Source organism: Drosophila erecta, unplaced genomic scaffold (assembly GCF_003286155.1).
Source record: "Drosophila erecta strain 14021-0224.00,06,07 unplaced genomic scaffold, DereRS2 tig00000219-arrow-pilon, whole genome shotgun sequence".
Classification (NCBI taxonomy): Eukaryota; Metazoa; Arthropoda; class Insecta; order Diptera; family Drosophilidae; genus Drosophila; species Drosophila erecta.
Window position 1 is genome coordinate 3,195,637 of NW_020825213.1, and position 18,758 is coordinate 3,214,394.

The window sequence follows — 18,758 nt, forward strand, 5'->3', positions numbered from 1 at the left end:
CTATTTTTTTCAGATAAGTAGTGATACTCGTAATTGATTGGTAAACTTATTGATCCAGTATTAAATATAAGGTAGCCATTTTTGGCTTGAATTGGGTTAACTTATAGACTTTGTGCTGGACATGTTGGATAAAACAATAGATAATAGTAAAGGATCATCAAAAATGAGTAATTATGTTGGATTGCCTTGGTCGTTTTGGGTTGTGCTGGAATTATCGTTATATTTAGATTCATTAATTTTCATTTTATATTTTCATTTATAATGGGTTATTTTCCTGCCTCTGTTTATCTCTTCGTAATGTTTTTCGTCAATCTGGCTAATTTCTCCTGTCTTTTTATATGGGTTTGTTGTCTTAGATTTTAATAATGGTGTTTGTCTATATCTAGTGTCTACTTCATAACTATGTCTATTTTCATTTAATTTATTTATTTTTATTTATTTATTAATTTTATTAATTTTCTTTTGCTGGAAGTCATGTGTCATATATAAAAATATCTGCTGGTATTTTAACTGTTGAATTATGTTTAATTTTATGGTTATAAACATAGAGTAGGGTTTCAAATTTTGTTATTTTATTCTCTGGGTCGGACTCAGCATTTATAATTTTTAATTTTTCGTTGACAGTTTTATGAAATCTCTCAATGTCAGAAATTCCATTTTTACTTGTTGTGACGGTAATGTTCACATTTTCGGACTTAAATTATAAATTATGTGCAGCACACATAAATGCTGAATCTTTATCGGCTTTTATTTCGGACGTTTTTCCCATCTCATTAAAAATTTTAAGTAGAGCTCTATTTGCTTCGAGCCAATCCCTAGAGCTGACTTCAATTAAGGCGGCATATTTGGAATAAACGTAAATACATGACAGGAATTTTTAATTATCGATTAAATAAAAATCGATAACATATTTTTCTCTAGGATTGAAAATTTCTGGCGTTAACTCGTAATTTAATTTAATGTCTCTATGTTCTGTTTTGCACATGTTACATACTTCACATTGATAATGTTCTGTATAAACTTTTGATTGTCTTGGTTGTTGTATTTTTTTTTTTTTTTTTGGCAAAGCTCTTTTCTTTTAAGCCTTCTTAGAGGCCTGGCAGGGAGTAGGCGTCTTGCCAGCATGCTGTGGTGTCTTTTAAGCTTATCACTGTATCTGCTTATGTGCCTTGAGATCTGCTCTTCCACTGTATGCAGATTCAGGTCCCGATGAAGGGTTGAGCCACGTACGTAGTATGGGCAGTTGGTGATGGCACGCATTGCACGATTTTGCAAGACCTCTATGCGTTTATAGTTGGATTTTGCAGTAATACCCCAGATCTGCACTCCATATAGCCAGATCGGGGCTATACAGTGGACGTAGAGTGCCCTTTTGGCTCTAAGTGTCATGGTGCTTCTTCTGTTGATCAACCATCGCATTTGTTGCATTCTCTGACCGCATCTCCGAGCCGTAACTTTTATGTGTGGGCCAAAGGTCAACCGTTTGTCAAGGGTGATCCCGAGGTATTTAGCCTGCAGAGGTTGTTCTAGGATTACGCCATCAAATTGTATGGGTGGTGTGCGTTTAATGAGAGTCTTCAAGGTGTAACAAGGATTGATGGTCTTATGTGGATTCACGTTTAAGTTCCATCTTTTGCACCATGCAGCCAAAGTATTGAGATACTTTTGGAGGCCGCGCGCTGACTCAGTGCAAAAACTGGAGCTATACAACAATGCGATATCGTCAGCGTAAGTGGCGAGTAGGGCCTTCCTGGGAGCTATGTGCACATTTGGGCAAGGCAAATCCGCGTAAAAAATTGAGTAGAGCAGCGGGCCAAGGACGCTGCCCTGCGGAACTCCACCTCTCATGTAGCAAGGGGTCGAGTAGGTGCTTCTGACCCTGACCATGAAACTCCTATCTTCCAGGTAAGATTTCAGGACGCCATAGTATGCTGCTGGAAGCAGCTTTTTTATTTTGCAGAGTAGGCCGATATGCCAGACTGTCAATGAATACAGCGTTGCAGTATTCCAAGTCGTCAAACGCCTGTAGAATGTGCTTAGCTAATCTGTGAACCTGCTCCACAGTGCTCTGTCCCTGTCGAAATCCAAACTGGTGATCTGGAAGGATACGGCGGTCCCTTATAAAGTCACCTAGTCTGTTGTCAGCCTTTCCCATATCTTGGATAGCGAAGACAAGAGACTTATGAGCCGATACGATTCCGGATCCACTTCAGGTTTCCCAGGCTTATGTATCATAAGAATTACTGCCATTTTCCACTGCTTTGGAAAGGATTGCACCCTAAATATGGCGTTAAATATTTTCGCCATGTATAGAATAGCTCGGAGAGGTAGCGCTTTTTACGTGGCATTACAGACATTGTCGATGTCAGGAGTCTTCTTTATTGACATTGATTTAATGACTTCGGCAATTTCCTCAACCCTGATTGGTTTAATAGGTAGCGACATTTGTAGGGGTATCTCTAGGCTGTCAATCGTCTCTCGATTCTGCTCCATTGTAGCGAATTGGTAATGGGTGGACCTAGTCTCCAAATGATTTGCAAAGGAATTGACCTGTTTCTCCTCATTTTTAGCAAGTTCACCTCCCGGGCATCTAATGGGAACCTGTCTGTACGGTTGTCTTTTAAGGGATTTGGTGGACTTCCAGAGCGAATACCCAGCATCCACTGTATAATCCATAGAAGCCAGATTCTGCTTAAAAAAGCTACTTCGAAGGTCTCTTACTACATTTCGTAATTGTTTTGCAGCATGGTTCCATAAGATGCGATCCCAGGGATCTTGTGATCGGATTGCTCGCCTTCTGAGTCTCATTTTCTGTGTCAGGAGCTCTCTAGCCTCTCTTGTTAGGACTATTTCATAGGGGGTGCCTGTCCGAGGAACAGAAGGCGTCGAGTCAATCGCAGCTCTGTGAATACTTTGTGTAAGGTGATCAACAGCCATTTCAATTTCTTCACCAGAATTTAGCGTGATATTCAACGGAATGATGTTCTCCAGTTGTTGTGTGCTTGGTGACTAGCCGTGGACTTGCATTAACATGGGTACTATCTGTCACAATGCTGATCAAAGGCAAGTGATCGGAGTCCAGATCCCAACTTTGTTTTATATTTGTTAGGGAATCTGGTATACCATGATGCACTGCAACGTCAATGCAGGAAGGCGTATGACTGGGTACATAAGGATACCTAGTTGGCGAACCAGTTGCAAGAATCTTAGCTCCAGTGACAGTGATGGCTTCTGCTAGCTCACGCCCACGGGGTGAATTGTATGTGTCGCTCCAAAGCCAATTTCGGGCGTTCCAGTCGCCACCAATCAAATACCTTTGGCCGCAAGAACGTATTGTGTCAGTAAATTGTCTTTCATCGATTCTAACACTGGGAGGACAGTAAATGGCGCCGAACTGCACGTCACCCAGTCCTTTAGCTACTTTTACTGTTGACATTTGTGTGCTGCGTGTCTCTATGACCCTTTGCGGAAAATGACGAAGAGTTGTCCTAACGAACACGGCTGCTCCACCAACGCTATTATTATTTTGCGATGGCCTAAATGCTGGATAGAAGGCATATCCATATATCTTTACAGTATCCCCTCTTTTAATTCTAAGTTCCGCCACAAGAAGAATGTCCACGCTATTATTGTGCGCGAACAGCTCAATTTCTTTAGCTTTTCTTGAAATTCTTGTTGAAATTGATTCATTGTGAGTATGAAGCGTCGTTATAAAGCTGGTATGTTCATTCCCAGCTCCTTGCTTTAACATGGTGGCTATTTCAAAGATAATTTTTTCAAGTTTTTGAAGTCGTTGATTGGTTTGATTTCTATGATGTTGCTCATCTTGTTCCTGCTGTTGCAACCACATAAGAAACTGATGTTGCTGTTGTTTTTGCATTTGCTGTTGCCATTCTTGGAACTGTTGTTGTTGCTGTTGTAACAATGCTTGAACGTCAAATGAATTATTTTGCTGAATATTCAGTCGTTGTTGCTGCGATAACTGTTGTTATATAAACGTCGCTGAGCTGGTCCATCCTTGGATGGTGTTGTACTAGAATATTCTTTTTCTACTGTGGCATAGGATACTTTTGTATTTACCCCAGGGCCTATAGATGGTTGATGTTGTACCATATTTGGGTGTTGGTTGCTGATGTTCTGTTGATTGGTTGGTACTCTTACGGAGCAATTTGGATGTCTGCGGCAGTAGTTAGCTGTATGGCCATACTCCTGGCAACGTCGACATTGTGCAATTTCACTGGCCTTTCGCATCCTTACGATCCGTATTTTCTGTCGGCAAAGGCTCTTTACGTGGTAAATTTCATTAATATTAGGGCAGAGCTTAATGTTAATGAAAAAAATATTAAGTTTTTCATATTTATTAATCCTTGAAATAGGGTTGTGAATGTGAAGTACTTCATAGCCTAAACATTTCAGATCGGCCGTTATATCTTTGTTTTGTGTGCTGTGATGTAAGTCCCTTACTACAATTCTGTGTGCTTTTTCTGTCAGCATTTGGTAAGTGTGAAACTGCATACCAATCTCATCCATATAGCTAACAATTTTTCTGTAAGTGTCACTGTCTTTGGGAAATATTCTGAATGTTTCCCCTTGGTTAGCTTTGACTACGACGTTATCTAGATTTGCCTTTCTTTTATAAGCTCAAATAGATCATTTAAGTTGCGTCCATGTGGGCGCTAACATCATCGGCATCCTCAGACATCATGTCTTCCCCGTTTTCTTCATTAGTAAAGGTGTCCGTGTCGAGAATAGCAAACCTGTTACTAGAGCTTGCCTTCTGGTTAATTGTGGGGACCAAGTGCAGATCCTGGGTACTGCTCACTCTTTTCGGGTTAGAGATGGGGGACAGTGGCTTTGCATTTTTTCTCTTGCCTGCTTTCCGATTTTGATCATCCAGTAATCTTCTGGCAGCATCGCTTAGGTTTTTTGCTGCAATGTCGGGGCTGGTCAATTGGGAACATTCTTGGCTTATTACACTTGAACCAGAACAGATGCTGCTCATTGTGGCATTTGCCATTGCTACTAGCACTAGTAAATGTCACTGTTGTTGTGGTGAGACTACTTCTTTGAGACTTATTGCATGTAATGCGTTGAATTTCTGATCGGCACTCATCTCTAATCTTACTAGGTAATTTTCCAGCTATTGAGAACATTTTTTCATGATCAATCTGCTTCTTTATAAGCTGAGAGTCATCGAAACTGTTTTCATTCATTGTTTTTATATTAAGTCTTAATATTCAGCAAATAACCAAATGTCCGCAACAGAGCAAAAACAGGTCAGTTTTACTAATAAGCAAAGTTTTTATTGCACCTCTTATGTAGTTCTTTGCGGGGTGAGGTGGATGACTTGCCCAAAGGGCAGAAAGCACCGTTTGACTGCACTTCACCTGATTCACTTTTTGTTTTTGTCAAACTGCCGACAAATGATTTGTGCTATCTTGAGCACAAAAGGGAACGCACCGATAAGCAAAATAGACAATCACTTTTGCATGCGCGCGACACAACCGATCTCTTTGAATCTACATAAACTTCCAGTCTGGGTAGTAATATTTTTCTTTACAAATTTTAGTTTGTTTTTCTATACCTGGTTCTCTGTGGGTTTTTATTATTACTTCTTTAAATTCTGAATATGTTTCAATATCTATTAATTTACTGGTTGCTCTCATAACTTTAGTTTTGTTGTTCGGACTGACAATTTCTATGTAGGCGTTTTGAAATGTAAGGAAATCTATTTCATTATGAAAATAAATTACGCTATTTTTTGTACTCAAATATTCTTTTATTAATTCTTTTGCATACGGACTTGTTTGTCATTTCTTTATAATGGATTTTAAGTTTTGTTTTATAAAAATATTTTCTTATTTCTGTATTGTTATTGTCGTCTTTGACAAATTCTATTTGTCTATTATAGAAGTTTATTGGTCTTTCCGTAAAGGAAATGTAATTTTGGTTATCTTCATGGCTACTATGTATGGTAGCAGCTGAAGTGGGAGATTCGCCGCAGAAGTTTTCTATTTTTACACGTGAAAGTGCATCGGCGACATGGTTTTATTTTCCTAGTACATATTTTTTAGTAATTTATAGTAATCAAACTCATTTAGTCTGATTTTCCATCTTTGGAGTTTCATCTTTGGTTTCTTGATATTATCTGAAAGTTACGACCAAAAAGATAGGACCTGAAGTATTTAGTGGCCTAGACAATAGCTAAAAGTTATTTTTCTATTGCAGAATGAGAAGGTAGCCTAGAAGACAACCTCGACTGTTTGAATGATTTACGGCCATCATTATCCACTGATGATGAAGCTACAAATTATGCAATAGGAAACGAAATAAGGGAATCAAATGAATTCAGGCTTGACCGACCATCTAAATAAAGAAGAGTCAAATGCCCTTACTAATATTCTTCACGAATTTAGGGACATACAATACAGAGAATACTAAACATGAAGACCCAATCTATAGGAAACCTTATAAATACCACCAAGCCTACGATAAGGAAATCGAGGTAATATACAAATCAAAGAAATAATTCAACAAGGCATTTTTCGAAAATCGAACTCACCCTACTGTTCTCTTATCTGGATGACCTGCAACATTTCAACGTTGTATTAACAATCTATTAGAAGAGCTAATTTACAAAGATTGTTTACTTTACATGGACGATATAATAGTTTTTTCCACTTCATTGGAAAAACACTTGTTATTTCTACGTAAAGTATTTGCTAAATTACATGAAGCTAATCTAAAGTTACAACTTGACAAATGTTAGTTTATGAAAAGAGAAACAGAGTTCTTAGGACACATTGTAACTACTAAAGGCATAAAGCCCAACCCAAATAAAATAGAAGCCATACAAATATTCCCATTACCTAATAAAGAAATAAAATCATTTTTAGAACTTAGCGGTTTCTACCGTAAATGTATCCCTAACTTCGCAAAAATTGCTATAACACAAAAACTAAAAAAAGGTTCCGTTATAAATTCTTAAGATACCGATTATATATCAGCCTTCGAAAAATTAAAATCTTTAATTGTGTCCGATCCAATATTAATTTACCCAAATTTCGAAAAAACATTCTCATTAACCACAGATGCAAGCAATGCCGCTCTAGGTGCTGTATTATCACAGGATCATAAACCTGTTTGTTACGCTAGCCGTACTCTCAATGAACATGAACTTTTTTAATGAAAAAAAAATGTCTGTGCTTGGTCTAATTTTTGCTTAAATTCTTGGAACAGGTATTCGAAAGCCTGGTCATGGGTGTTATTATTTTTGTTCATATATTGATTTTTATTTTGGCTAGTTGATGTTTGATTATAATTTTGATTTCAATTTTGATTATTTAAAGTGTTGTTATAGTTATTGATTTTTATTTTGGGTATTTTGAGTGTTTTGGGATTTTGGGTGATCGGACCATGTACTGTCATAACAACCCTCCTGCATTTTGCTTCAAGCTCTTCTATGAACTTACGAACTGATCCATTGAATTGTCTGTTATATAAGTTAACACCACAAATGTTTGGATAAGAACATTTGGAGCTGCACGCGTATCCGCTTGCGCAACACTCGTGGGGTCGCACGAGCGTCCGGTTGAGGAACATACGTTGCACCTACCTGCACAACATAAATGTGCAGACGTAGCTACTGCCCAATTTCCGTGAGCACAGCAGCACCGACGTCAGCAGCATAAGTGGGCAGGCGAAATAGAAATAGAAAGAAATATATTTTTGTATTTGATTGGAACTCCATATGAGGTAATTGGTGCCCAACGTTAAAAAGATTGCCCAACGCGCAATCTGTAAGTGCATCCGATTCGCTGCCCTGGTTATTGTGAGAAAAGTGCGAAAAAAGTTTTTCATCATATCCGTAGTGAACTGAGAAACCGGAAAAAAATCCCATAAGTGCACCCATTTGGTTGCCAAAGATTAAAACGAACTGCCGCTGATAAACGCACCCAATTGGCTGCTCCAGCGAAACCAAGAAGCAAGCGAACTCACTTATCGTCTGTTTCGACGATTCAGAGCCGGTGAAAACGACACCATGGATAAGCCAGCCGGCGGAAGACCTGTGACGACAAATACCGATCAAATCATGGAATACATCGAGTTAGACCGGCATGTGGCATCTCGTGACATCGCCCAGGAGATGGGAGTTAGTCACCAAACCATTTTAAACCATCTGCAGAAGGCTGGATACAAAAAAAAGCTTGATGTTTGGGTGCCGCATGATTTGACGCATGATTTCCTTCTGGACCGAATCAACGCCTGCGATATGCTGCTGAAACGGAACGAACTCGACCCATTCTTGAAGCGGATGGTGACTGGCGACGAAAAATGGATCACATACGACAATATCAAGCGAAAACGGTCGTGGTCCCAAACAGTGGCCAAGCCGGGATTGACGGCCAGGAAGGTTTTGCTGTGTGTTTGGTAAGATTGGAAGGGAATCATCCACTATGAGCTGCTCCCATATGGCCAGACGCTTAATTCTACCATCTACTGCGAACAACTGGACCGCTTGAAGTAGGCGATCGACCAGAAGCGTCCAGATTTGGCCAACAGAAGTGTTCCACCAGGACAACGCCAGACCACACACTTCGTTGATGACTCGTCAGAACCTAAGGGAGCTCGGATGGGAGGTTTTATCGCATCCACCATATAGCCCGGACATAGCGCCAAGTGATTATTACCTGTTCCTGTCCATGGCGAATGCCCTTGGTGGTGTAAAGTTGAACTCAAAAGAGGCTTGTGAAAAGTGGCTGTCCGAGTTCTTCGCAAATAAGGAGGGGGGCTTCTACGAGGGAGGTATTATGAAGTTGCCGTCTAGATGGAAACAGATTATCGAACAAAACGGCGCATATTTGAACTAAATCCGCTCACTGTAACACTTTTTATAAAGCATTGAATAAAGAGCAAAAAAAGCGGAAGGGAGACATTTGCCAACCTATTATTAAAACTTCCACTTGGCTGAAAAGGGATACATATGAAATTCTAATATTTTCCCATATTCCAAAAGAAATAATTAAAACCCCAATCTTTACAATAATTCTATATCCAGATAATAATCAAAACATTTTAATAGAAAATGTACAAAATAAATTTTATGTTCAAAATAATCAAACTTATTTGGCATCTTCAAAAACTTTAATAATAAACAAATGCTTAACGGGCATACTTAATCAATTTAATACAGAATGTAGATATGTAAAAACTCATAAGGAATTCGAAATCAGTTATGCCGAACCTAATATAATATTAACTTGGAACACCAAAAACCATACATAACCAAAATTGCATAAATAGATATATAATAATAGACGGAGACAACATAACAAAAGCTTTTAACAGTTCCATACAAATCGAAGACATCCCAATATCAAACACTATGTTAGATTACACACAAACGAATTTAAATTAAAAGCCCTTTCTTATATACAAGCTAAAGATATTTTTGAAATCCATAATAAAGCAAATAAAAAATTTCAAATAATGACATTTACTATTTTAATAGTTTTAGTTGTCATAATAATATTTTATTATATCTACAAATATAAGAATATACCTAAGAAAATTATAATCAAATTCAAAAGACAAGTACCCACTTCTATTGAATCAAATATTGTAAGCAATGATGTAACAGAAATAGAAAATAATGTAAATCCTGTTTTGTATCCTAAATTATCCGCCTGAGGACAGGCTAATTTCTTAAGGATGGGGAAGTAGCATATGTACTAAAGTATAATACTTTGTTACACATACTCACACACACACACACCCCACACACACAGTACATATGTACCACTTGATCACACCCACTCAATCACACAAATATCAAATGAGACATTTGCCCAGCTACACACTTAAACTTACAACCCTAACACAATAAGTTAGATCCCAAGCTCTTGGTGACAATAACAATTTCGGCCGCGTTAACATAAACAATTGATTCATAGACATAAACATCCGCCGATGCCGAATTCGTTATTCCCGCTAAGCAACCAAATAGCTAATGCAGCACAAATCCTGGTAATTTTCCATGCTCAACTCTCTTAAAAAGCGCAACTCATTTGAACAAAGAGGAGAGCCACCCAAGCTCATATAAACAAAGTCGACCATGGGTTTGCTAAGCGTTCAACTCACACTCCAGATTTAGATTTAAGACGTGAATTGTCTCCGTTTCCGCGATTGCACATTTATTTGAATAAAGAATTTCTATTTTTTCCTAAATAAATTACCGTGGATTCGTTATTATATAAGTTAACACCACAAATGTTTTGATACGAACATTTGGAGCTGCACGCGTATCCGCTTGCGCAACACTCGTGGGGTCGCACGAGCGTCCGGTTGAGGAACATACGTTGCACCTACCTGCACAACATAAATGTGCAGACGTAGCGTCTGCCCAATTTCCGTGAGCACAGCAGCACCGACGTCAGCAGCATTAGTGGGCAGGCGAGGTTAGGTATGGACAAATTTGTGAAACTAAAATTAGTTCTGTTTTTGCAATCAATGAATAAAGACCTTATGGTCACAACACCAAATAAAGAAATATATTTATGTATTTAATTGGAACTCCATATGAGGTAATTGGTGCCCAACGTGTTAAAAAGGGCTTGTGCGCGGTACTCAAGTCAAGTTAAGCAACGCGAAGTACGCGCAATCTGTAAGTGCATCCGATTGGCTGTCCTGGTTATTGTGAGAAAAGTGCGAAAAAAGTTTTTCATCATATCCGTAGTGAACTGAGAAACCGGAAAAAAATCCCATAAGTGCACTCATTTGGCTGCCAAAGATTAAAACGAACTGCCGCTGATAAACGCACCCAATTGGCTGCTCCAGCGAAACAATCAAGTCCAAAAAGCAAGCGAACTCACTTACATCGGTTTGCAGACGTTGGTCGCAGACAACTGGTTCGCTGGTGCTGGAAGAGGTACCCCAGTAGATCAGCGAAAAGGAAGACTACCTGCCAGCCAGTCCAGGATGTATTTTACAATGTAAGTAGTATTAAGTAAAAGTAAAACAAATCGAAAGAAATAGATAACCAAATTAAACAATTGAAATCCTAAAACAAAAGGAATAAATAAGTCAATTCTAAATAATTAAAATCAAGCATTTTTAGAAATACTACAATTTAAGTAAAAGTTTAAAATAAATTCAAGTAAAGTAAATAAATTCAAATATCGTTCTTTAATATTAATTTAAATAAAGATATCTAAGAAAACTAAAATAAAAATTAAAATAAAAATTAAAAAAAAAAAATTAAAATAAAAAGAAATAATTGTTAAAATCAATCATTTTTAGGAAAAAAAAACTTCTTACAAAAATAAAAATTTTTTAATTAAAAACAATTAACAGAAATTACAAATAATAATTTTTTTGAAAGAACTACTGTTGAACTAAAATTTAAAAAGAAAAATGGCTAATCCAAATAACCTTGTAAGACCCCCCATTTCAACCGCATCTGCAAACCAGCAGCAGAATCAAGTCCTTCCCATCAATATGGCCGGTCTGCAGAATGAAATACGAGAAATGGTACAGAGAATGAAAGAAGAAAGGTTAAACCCAGGGACTAACCAGTAAACATCGAGGGGAATAACAAGAACAAACTGGACAGAATTCCAGATGTAGTAAATACATTACGCATAAACTACATGAACAGACCTTTTAATGACACTGTAACATTGGGACAGCAGACATTTTGACAGACTGACAAAAGACTAAGGAACTTCCATGTGACAACTGAGGACGAACAGCAATACCTGGAAAACGCAGAACAATATGTGTCTGAAGTGTCAGCTTCCGAATATAGTGAGGCACACGAATATGATCAAGAACAAGAGCTAGACAACAACGAACCATTGGAATCCGACTTCGTTGATCTTAATTTTTTAGAGTAACATCCTCCTCCTTACCGTACATAAACTGTAGAATCGGTGAGCGAGGAATGATCAAAATGCTGATAGACACAGGCTCCAATTAAAATTACATACATCCAAAATATGCAATAAATCCAAAAAAAAAAAAATGAAAAACCTTTCCATGTAAGATCTGATGGTGGCACCATTTTAGTGACTCACCACGTAATAGCTAACCCGTTCGGATTCAAAAACAGTAACCTCAAATTTTTTCTCTTGCCAGCACTCAAGTCCTTTGAGGCGCTGATAGGAAATGACACAATAAGAGAAATAGGAATAGACATATTTTCAAGACAAGAATTCATAATGATAGCAAACAAACTAAAAATTAAATTAAATCAACAACCCTCACGAGAAGTAAACAATCTCCGACTAGAACACGCCAATAACACTCAAAAACAAATTATGAAAAAGATCTGCTCAAAACTCCCAAAACTATTCAGTGCCCCAAACGAAAAATTAACGTTTACAAGGTAGATGCATCGGGCCAAAAAAAAAATGCAGAATGGGGATTGCTTATAGGAAGTTGAATATGGCCAGCATTCCCGATAGGTACCCGATCCCAGACATTAATTTTGTCCTTGAACAGTTAGGAAAAAACAGGTTCTTTTCCGTTATAGATTTAAAAAGCGGTTTCCATCAGATTCCCCTAAGGAAATCCGACATATAGAAAACTGCTTTTACAGTGAATCAGGGTAAATATGAGTTTACCATTTATGAGATTACCATTTGGGCTCAAAAACGCCCCCTCTATATTTCAGAGGGCACTGGACGATATACTTGGAGACAACGTCGGTGTAAGATGCTTCGTCTATATAGACGACATCATCATATTTAGCAAAACAGAAGAACAGCATGCAAGCGACATTAGTAAAATTTTCCGAACTTTAGAAGAAGCAAATATGAAGGTTCAGTTGGACAAGTGCGAATTTTAAAAAAAAGGGCCGAGCACTAATCTCCAAGACTGCTTCAAGCAAAACTCTAATAAGTCTCGATGAGAATGCAGTGGACGCTTTTATGAAGCTAAAGAAAACTCTTGCATCTGAGGAAGTTTATGTTAATTCACCCTGACTTTAAAAAGGAATTCCAACTGACAACGGGCGCCTCAGACTATGCAATAGGAGCAGTATTGTCCCAAGAAGATAGACCTATAATGTTTATTTCAAGAACTCTGAGTAAAGCCGACGAGCACTACGCTCCAAACAAACAAGAGATGCTTGCCATTAAATGGGCAGTACAGACACTCCGCAATTTTCGTTACGGTTCCACTAAAGTAAAGATTTTCACAGACCACGAATCACTCACGTATGCCACAAGTCCCAAAAGTCGGAATGACCAAATGAAGCGCTGGAAAGCAATCCTTCAAGAATATAATCATGAACTTTTACACAAGCCAGGAAAATCTAACGTAGTAGCAGACGCATTAAGTAGACCACCCATTCAAACAAACGATGAATAAACACCCTCACCGCAACAGTCCACAGTAGTAACAGCTCGCCAGAAAGACTAATTCCAATGGCTACGGAGCCACTAAACATCTTTAAGAATCAAATAATACTGAAAATAGGAAACCAGGCCTCTTTTAAATTTGAAATAATTTTTCCAAGCTATCATAGACATAATCTTAAAAAACGATTAAACCCTTCTGTTATAAATGGACTTTACTCGGACGAACGCACTTTAGGCCTCCTATAGGAAATATACCGGCAGCATTTTTATAAATTCAGGGCCAGATTTTCATTAAAAATAGTAACCGACCTGACGGACGAAACTGATCAGGAAAATAGAATGATTAACGAACACAAAAGAGCTCATCGTAGCGCAAAAGAAGGTAGGAAGGTAGCAAATGCAACAAGCAGAAAGGCAAGAAACCATTGAAAAAATAATAAATAAACAGGATTTAGAATTCAACAACGAAACAAAAGACCCGATAAAAACCTATAGGGCCAGTGACGAAATTTACGTACAGAACAACAAAAGATTGGGAAAAAAGGAAATAGTAAAAGAGGACAGGAATACAACTGTTTTGACAGAAACAGGAAGAGTTATTTACAAAGGACTAATACGAAACTGAAACTTCATTTACAGGTTCTTACTGGCTGCATGCACAGCTGAAGTACAAATAATTGACTACACCAATTTCGAAATAGTAACGCTGACGACTGGACTAGCAAAAGTACAGACAGGAACTTTTCGATTAATTTATGTCATTGACCTCGAACAATACCAGAACACTCTTGAAAAAATCAACGCCACAGCAATAACTAAATCAAACTAAAATCATATGACCGAATACTACCGTTTATCATGGAGTATATTAAGAAATCCCAAACATTAATCGGCAATCTAAGAGTTAAGGATAAGAAGAAAAGGCATATCGAAATGTGAGGTAGCGCATGGAAATGGTTAGCCCGATCTTCAGGTAGCAGGGATTTCGATATAATACAGGAGAAGATTAACGCAGTATTGACAAACAATAATAACCAAGTCATTTTAAACAGAGCCATAATAGAAAAGATAAATAACATTACTCAGGTTACCAATACCATTACCAACAGTCTAAAATATGAGGGAAAGACCCAAATGCTAAAGGAAGAAATGCTGAATCTCAACCATGCAGTACAATGGGCAAACGCCGATATAACCAGTCCTCCGATAATAGGCGATGAGGAAACTAGACAGATAAAGAAGATACTAGAAACAGATCAAACGCCATATGTCAACTTCGAAGAAGCACTGCATACAGCGGAGATAAGTAGAGCGAGCAATGGTCCAATGTTAATATACGTCAAAAAAATTCCTATAAAAAAATCCCAACTTTGCAGCGAGATATTGATTAAACCAGCTAAAATCGAACAATATGTCAATAAAATAGAAAGCGAAAATATAGTTAAATGTAAGGAAAACGTTTCTCAAAAATTGTACACTGTAATAAATACAATGAAATAACCATCTGTAAACATAGAAGTATAAGAGAAATAAGCAATTCGCCCTGCCTAACAAACTTACTAAAAGGGAAACCTGCCAACTGTACCAGAACAAATGACCAACACGTCCCCCAGGTGGAAGAGTTACTACCAGGGACCATACCGCTGAACAGCTTCACGGGCACAATAAATATTGACGGGACGATGACCAACCTCAATGGTACGTTCCTCGTAACCTACAACAATTCCACCATAGAAGCAAATGGTCAAAAATTCGAAGCAAAAGATGCCGTCTACGCCAATCCAATGCCAGCAATCTTGCAAACTGAAGTGACCATCTCCCAAGTCGAAGAGAAATTATCATTGGAGCTAATGAAAGATATGTTTACTGAAGATGACATCACACCTGGTCGACATATCTTTTGGAGGCGTTATTACCATCATGATCAAGATGAGGGAAAAGATCAACATTGCCGAATCTCCTGTCATAATCAACGTACCCGATCAGAACGAACATTCGTTCAAACGAACGAACGTTCGTTTTTGAAGGTGGAAGAGTTAACACCACAAATGTTTGGATAAGAACATTTGCAGCTGCACGCGTATCCGCTTGCGCAACACTCGTGGTCGCACGAGCGTTGTGTGGGGTACGCTGCACCTGCACAACAAAAATGTGCAGACGTAACGTCTGCCCAATTTCCGTGAGCAGAGCAGCACCGACGTCAGCAGCATAAGTGAGCAGGTGAAGTTAGGTAGGGACTACCGACTGCGCCAATAACGAGTTTGCGGTTGCAAGTTTTGAAAAAAATATAATTTTTTTTTTCAAGACAATAATACAACTTTGAATCGGAGACAATTCACGTTTTAATGGTATAGTGGATGAATTAGATCTAAATCTGGAGTGTGAGTTGAACGCTTAGCAAACCCTTGGTCGACTTTGTTTATATGAGCTTGAATTGCTCTCCGCTTTGTTCAAATGGGTTGCGCTCCTTAAGAGAGTTGCGCATGAAAAATTACCTGGATTTTTGCTGCATTAGCTATTTGGTTGCTTAGCGGGAATAACGAATTCGGCATCGGCGGATGTTTATGTCTAGGAATCATTTGTTTATGTTAACGCGGCGAGTTAGATGCAGTTCTTATCTCTCCGTTCTACTAGGAACATATAACGCTTATAAGCATATCACAGTATTTGTGAGGGCACCATTGTAATAACTCTGCAGTTCCACAATTAATTAATATCCAAAAAGATCAGAAAATCACCGACTTTCACCGACTCTCTTGCCCACGAATTTAATGTAATAAAAATGTGTTGGGATTTTACTTTACACTCATCAAAACTTTATCAAAAGCCAACTCTTTTGTCCGTCGAAGAGCCAGCAGAGCCTGCGCTCTCAGTCGAAAAACGTGGAGATCTCAACATAATCTTTAATGCACATAGAAACTTGGATGTACAACGGAACACATGCAATGACAAAACGGACTAAGAGTCCGTCGATTACAGGACGTCGGACAAAGGCGTCCTTTGTCGTTACTCTTGTGATTCGATTTTTGTGAAAAGCATTTGCTAATATTATTCAGGGCCAATTATTATTTCGGGTAAGTTTCTTAAACAAAATGATATTACTATTTATATATTTTGAGCATAATCAGAGATGTGGAAATTTCGGAGCCTGCAGAGCCTTACCAAATAAACCTAAGAAAATCTGGCCAAAACTCCGGAGGACAACAAAATGAGTTTTCAAGTAAGGAAAATAATAATAATAAAAAATAATAAAATATCTGAGCTAATATTCTTTTTTATTAGCCATTTTTTTACGAAATGAAAAGACGTAAGTCGTAGCGATTTCGAACGAATAGCTTCTATATTATCACAGCGAAATTTGGCATCGATAATTGCATACATTAGCGACTTAATTGCAGAATGAACAGAAGACGTTTCCTTATCCTTAAGACGCAGCTCATTCACTGCTCGCCTCGTCGATCCTGCTGCTGTAAAAACTTCAGTACGATGATTGGGTTACAGTCATTAAAATCCATCGAAGACCTCTTCATCTTGGTCAACAAACTATATTGCTGTACTAATCCTTAAGTGTACAGAAAGTTTCCAAGCAAGACTCTTCGACGAAATTCAAGCACTGCCTTCTCTATTAATGTCGTAGGTCCATGAGATTCCTTATTGGGTTGAACACCCACGATAGACGATTCTAACCCCGTGACATCTGAGCTACTGCAACCTCGAGAAACTATCCAACCGAATCGAGTCTTTTGAATTAGGGGCAATCCCGACAGAAGCTTGACCTGCACAGCAGTTCGTGGAATCACGCCAATCAATAATTCTATGCGTGGAGAGCGATGAAGATCTGGGTCCGCGTCCTTCAGATTTTGGGGTATGTTTCAGCTGCAAATGTCTATGTTAACACAGTGTTGTCTTTCGGTAATATTGGAGGCAATAAGAGCAGTTATGTCGGTCATATATTGACACGTTCGAGATCGCATTGAAATATTTGCTGACGAACCATCTGTCTAGAAAAGCAGTAGACGTGTTGGGCAATGCAGAGGGTTCTACGGCATGATGTGAGGCAGAGGTAAGCGTTTCTCTAAGGCTGGATCCTCCAAATGCCGGACTCGCGGGATCCAGCTTTTGAAGAAGAACTTGTATGATGATGCATCTAGCGATTTGTTCTCTTTAGCCCAATCATTTCGAGCACGAATATGGACCTTAAATTTATTCGAGAGTTCCCGTTGTATTGAAACGGAACCATTCTGCACAGCGCTTAGCCACAGAATCTCAGTAATGTGTACCTGAAAAACCAAACGACGATTAGCAAATCTATTTTGTGGTAAATCCAATGCATATCCCGCAGGCATGATCGTAAGTGCTGTAGCTTTTCTATGTTTGTGAGGTCTATCTATATATCTATACAGATCGTAGTAAACATGAATAAAAATCTAGCCAATCAGCATTGCCTCAAGCAAATTTCGGCAGAAACAGCGACTCGAAATTCGGTTCAAGGCTATATATGCGCGCAAAAATACTTCTTATGTATAAGTCAACAAAGTTAAGGTTATGTACACAGCGTCTCGCCGCTGCATTTTGGCAGCTTCCGCTATGAAGAACATATATTAGGTTTTAAGTTCAGTCTTGTTTTTAAATCCATTGAATAAAGTGCTAAAGCTCATAAACTTGACTCCGACGGGAGTCGTTAAACTATTACTCCGCTAGACTACAAGACTAGCGGTTAAAAGCGGAAAGTTACCTCTCATCCTAAAATTTAGGTTATCGACAGAAGACACTAATACGACGTTCTCCGCTTGTAACAGCAACCCTAATACCTGATAGTGGATAATCTGTCGAGTTAACTATCATCCACCAATATTAACCTGATTATCGCCTAATATAAAATTCCGTTTGTAGGAAATTGTAATAAATCATGTAAGTAAGCCCTTCGTACATTCATTTACATATATCTGCATCTGAATTATTTACACTAATTGTGTAAATAACTTACCCTACTTACCCTTCCGATGCCGTGCTTTTCTCCTGCGGAACTGTCTTGAACTTCGATGCGATCATAAATCGGCTTGATTTCACATACAGTTACAAACGACCTATACACTTTATCGAACAGGAGCTAGACACTCTCAGGCAGGGAAGGCTCACCCTCCTACAGTACTATGACGACGTGAAAAAAGCTCACCTAGCTCACAAAAAGGTCACAATGTCGTGCGAAGCGTCGGCAGCGAAGGTCTTGTGCGACAAATTCAGAGATGGTGCATTGCGCGTTTTCATCTCAGGACTTAAAGCCAAAAGACATGCCGTCAGTGCTCGCCTTAGTGCAGGAAGTGGTAACTACAAAAGGTACACCTTTGCACCTTCGTTTGCAAGGAGCCAAGATGATAGAGACCGTAGGCAACACCC